The sequence below is a fragment of the Buteo buteo genome, chromosome Z (genome assembly GCF_964188355.1).
Source record: "Buteo buteo chromosome Z, bButBut1.hap1.1, whole genome shotgun sequence".
In the NCBI taxonomy this organism is placed as follows: domain Eukaryota; kingdom Metazoa; phylum Chordata; class Aves; order Accipitriformes; family Accipitridae; genus Buteo; species Buteo buteo.
Window position 1 is genome coordinate 2,850,536 of NC_134204.1, and position 4,762 is coordinate 2,855,297.

A 4,762-nucleotide genomic window follows, 5' to 3' on the forward strand; every position below is an offset into this window, starting at 1 on the left:
CGCAAGGCTGGCGGCGCAGATGGATGCCCAGTCCCACGTCCCCGGTGTCTCAGTGCTGGGGCAGCCAGCCAGCCCCACCACGGGGCAAAGCCCAGAGCAGTCCCATGGCCCCTCCGCTGCCCCAAACCCTCCCTGCCCACAAGTTTTGACAGCGTTTTCCCCACCAGCGAAGCGCATCCAGGCACTGGCCAGGCTCCCCAGCAGTCAGCAAAGCTTCGCCTTTGTCGTCGCTCCCTTTTCGGTACAGGCAGACCCCATCTGCCCCATCAGCAGACAGAAATCTCGATGGCAGCAAATGTTTTGCAGACCAAAACTCACTTTATCGGCTGCATTCAGCACAGCAAGTTTCCACATTTGCAGTTCCAACACCTTCGCCTTGTACGTCTTTCACTGGTGAAGTCAAGCACCATCTGATCTTTACAGCTTGCCGGAGATGTTCCCTGCGCTGCACAGACCGCTTATCCCTCAGCAGGTCTCAGCCCCGCTCCTGGAAAAAAAGAGGAGATGGATTGATTTGATGCTGGCACTGCCTATGCCTTGCCTACGTAACGGGTTGCTGAAGGTTAACCATGAGCAAAACTGTGACCTTTCAGAGATTCATTAGCTATCCCCTCCAAAAATCATGCATCATTACCAGCATTTTTCAGATGATTAATTTTTCCTTTTCGATTTGTAATACACAGAAAACTGTAACTCTTCCTTTCACCTTTGTTGGTTTTTTTAATCTTAATCTGTCTGAAAACATTACAAAGCGATTTGCAGAAGGCAAAGGTTCAACAGCACACTATGTCTCCGACTGCACATTTAAAGCACATCACAAGGAAAGCACGGTAGCAGCCCATGAGGGTACAAACCCTCCCTGCCAAGCAGCTGAGAGCAGAGAGGGCCACAGAGTTTTTCAGCTTATAACGACCAAAATTGCTTGGGCAAACGACACGGTGCCACCCTGGCCGGTTTTGCAAAGAGCCTTAAAAACCAGCTGCGAGAGTGGGACAGACCCTGAATTTGGGGTCCCACAGCAAACCTCAACAGCAGCCTGGGGATGCTGCTGGCTCTGTGCCTGCGGTCGCGGGAAGCTGCCAAGCCCTTCCCTCATGCAGCAAACCACACCATTTTAGTGCATTTATAAAGAGAGATGCTCCGGCGTTGCTCAGCCCGGGGTGCACAAGCAGCTAAAGACAGGGCTCGTTTTACCTCCAGTGTGCCAAGGGAAGAAGGAGAGCATCCTCATTAAGATGGACGAGCCGTTTTGTTAGCTGCGGGGATTTGCCATCCATCAGCAGCGCCTGCGATCACAGCTCAGGCCCCCGGCTCTGCCGAGAGTCGCTCGGCACGGGCAGCCATCCCCCTGCTTCTCCAACAGCTTTGCCGGTGATGAACGCAGAGGTGGGATGAGCCAGTGGGAAAATAGGAGCTGACTTCATCTTTCACCGCGTCCTTCGTAAGGATGCGCTCGGCACCCGGACGCTGCAAAAACATTTCCCCCATCTGTCCAAGTTTAGCAGCTACTCCCTGCAGAGGCATGAGCCAGCTTGCAGCCTCCCAAGCTTTGCTCTTCTCTTCTGGTCGTGGTTTCACAGACCCAAGAACTCCTCCATGCAAACAAGTTATATATACAAGATAGATATAGGGTCCTATGGTCCTCTTTGAAAGTACGGCTGAATATATAAATAGAGAGAGAGAGACGAATGATGTAACATTTAAGTTGTGGTTTTATCACCCCCTATTAATATGAAAAGACTTAACGACACCCTTGGCATTAAGAAGCTGGAACAAATGGACCCAAGGCAAGCAAAGTAAGCAACAGCAGTGAGTTGCAGCGTCTCAGGAGCATAACCCATATTTCAAAGCCTCTCTGTGCTAACACATGCTCCTCTGAGTGATGAAGGAATCTCTTAACAAGATGGACTGGCTTTTAAAGAAAAGAAAAGCAGCAGAGGAACCTTCCGGCATGACAGCAGACCCCCCACTCCACTGCTGGCAATCAAATACCGACGTCTGCTGGGGATGAGGATGCAGATTTAGCCAGAGGATCCCAATATTTGGGGGATTTTCCTGACAAAATGTGATTTTCCAGTGGCAGGTGACCATGCAGGGGTGGCCATGGGCAAGGGACCACCTCTCGCAGATGGTCCAGTTGGGAAAAGATGGTTCAAAGCCCTCAAAGCACTTCAAGTTTCGCAGATAAACTGCAATTTTTCACCTGCAATTACTTCATTTAGAAATAACAAAAGGCACAAAGCATTAGAAAATGGCCGGGCTTTTTCTTTTGTCCAGATGATCAGTTCGTCAAAGCTTTGGACCTACCATGTCTCCCTGTAGATGTTTATGAATCTCCAGCCAGCTGCAAGGGCTGTGACCTTGCACAGGGATGTCCCAGGTTACCAACCAGTCCCAGTGCTGCTCAGAGCGGAAAAATAAAATAAAATTATGGTGGGTCTGCTCCCATTGTGTTCTCCATGCCAGATGAATGCCTCTGTTATAGACCTTAATCAGCAGAGCTGCTCCATTAACTTGGCAGTGGGTTCACAGCCTGGTCCTTTACTCTGCACTCCCCAAGCATCGGGCATCGCCAGTGGTACCCTCCTGCTCTCTGGCAGAAGTTACCCAGAGTAATGATAGAAAGTATTAAAAGCTGACCTTTATTTAGGTTTGGGACCATCAATCATTAAAGATGGAAGAGAAACGTAACACTTCAGGCCAGCACGGAGCAGCCATTTGAAGAGGGATCCGGTTAATGGTTAAAATAAAGACATATGGACCATATGACGGTGGTGAGCGATGTAGGCAGGGCAGGGATACCCTCCGAAGAGCATCTGCCAGCAGTTACTGAGCCGTTTGGCAAACACTGCTTGCTCCTGTAGTTGGAAGCAAAAATAATTACAGCCTCTCTTCAATCCAGCAATTATCTAATGCTGGCTTTTGCACACAAGGATTGAACAGAGAAAGACGCTCTTGCTACTAGGAAGTGGGGCAACATGCAGCCAGAGAGGTGCCTTGGTCCATAGTCAAAGGAGGGAAAAAAAGGATAAGAAACAAGGAGTGAAGGGGAAAAAGAAGGTAAATAAATCTTAAGGCTCTGCAAGGACAGCAGGAAAGAGCACCCTGTGTGGGAAGGTTACCCCTGCGTTGCAACCCAGCTGCATGGCCATGGAAAGGGAGCACACGTTGCTTAAACCTCAAGAAGGCAGTGGGGGGGTCTGAGGACCATGGGAAGGTTTAAGGGCAGACTGGGACCTGATGGGCAACCAGAGGGCTGCAAGAGGTACACCTGGCTGCGGCAAAACTGGAGCTTTTCCACCTGTGGTGACTAACCTGAGTTTCCTAAGCCTGCACTGAAGACCTCAGTCTCTGCGTGAGAAAAAAAAACAAGAAAAGTAGCAGAAATTTCCTACTGGCAAGGGGAACTCTGTCAAATAGGGCTTGGGCCAACATGCTTCAGCAAGGTGCCATGTTGGGTTTGAGATCTGTTTCTATATCTCACTTCTCAGCCCCATCATCCAGAACCCACCATGTTGCTCAGCTTTTTGGCACTACAAGCCAAACTCCACGGGGTTTGCTGAGACCAGGTAGGGCTGGACAGGACCCGGTGCTAGCTCCCACGCTGAGCTTCTTGGCTTACTCTAGATGCAATGGAAGGAAACCAAGTTTTGCCTCGTCAGCTTAATTATTAATAATTAGTACAGTTCTAGAAGCACTGAAAGGGAAAATGCATTGCATAAGACTAAAAGGGAAGAAAGAGCCCTGTTTTATTATCTCACGAGCAAATCGATGGGCTTCTCGGTGCCCCTGGCTACGTCTCAGTCCCCAGCTGAGTGATGACCCTGCAGCATCTGCTGCAATTACAGAGGGACCAAGGGAGAACCATCCCTAAAAGGATGGCCCTGGAGGATGGCAAGCCGTGATCCTGTCCCCGCTCTCGTGGCTTGGTCCCTCTCACTGAACCATCCAGGGAGAAGCTGCTGGTGAATACAGGGAGACGCTCCCCAGCCGAGGGACCAGCAGGCAACACGCTCCCGCAGGACTGACCACCGTCTCCATTTGTCCTTCTTATCTCTGCCTCCTCCAATTGAGACAACAGCAAACCCAAAGGATCAGGCTGACAAGCCTTCCCTGAAAGGCTACAGGAGTTATTTTTCCAGTGCTCTCCATTATCCAAATCAGACATCACTTCTGACCAGTTATTTCATTAGAAGCACTAAAGAAATGAAATAAAGCACGCACACAGCCTCGGTGCTGCTCCCAAGTTATCCGAGCAGCTGATGCCTGGACACTGCGGCGAGGGAACAACCATTTGACTATTTAAATGTGCATTTCCAATGAAGGGCTGGATCCTGGGGCAGTACTGCAGCTAACCAAGGAGGAGTTTTGGGATGCTGGCCCCATCATCAGCAATCCCGTTTTTTCCTCTCTTCTTGGTTCTCCAAGTCTATTGTAATGAACAAGTATTATTTCAGTGGCCTAATGAAAATAGCTGCCGAGACTAACAGTGGTCATAAAACCAGCAGCGATGCCATTTGGCTGCAGATGACGGAAAACATGGTCTATTTTCAAGGAACTACGAACCAGAGTCCCAGGGGTTTTTCAGTTGATGAGCCCAGGATCTGCCACCCACTTGAAAAGCCGAATTCAATGGGAGCTTCAGGGCAAACTGCAGCAGAATACAGCCAAGGGGTCCTGAAGCACAACAGAGGGTCAGGAGCAATAGAGAGTAATGAAATTTGTGGTTACACCAAGAAGACATGCAGGGAAAATACATCCC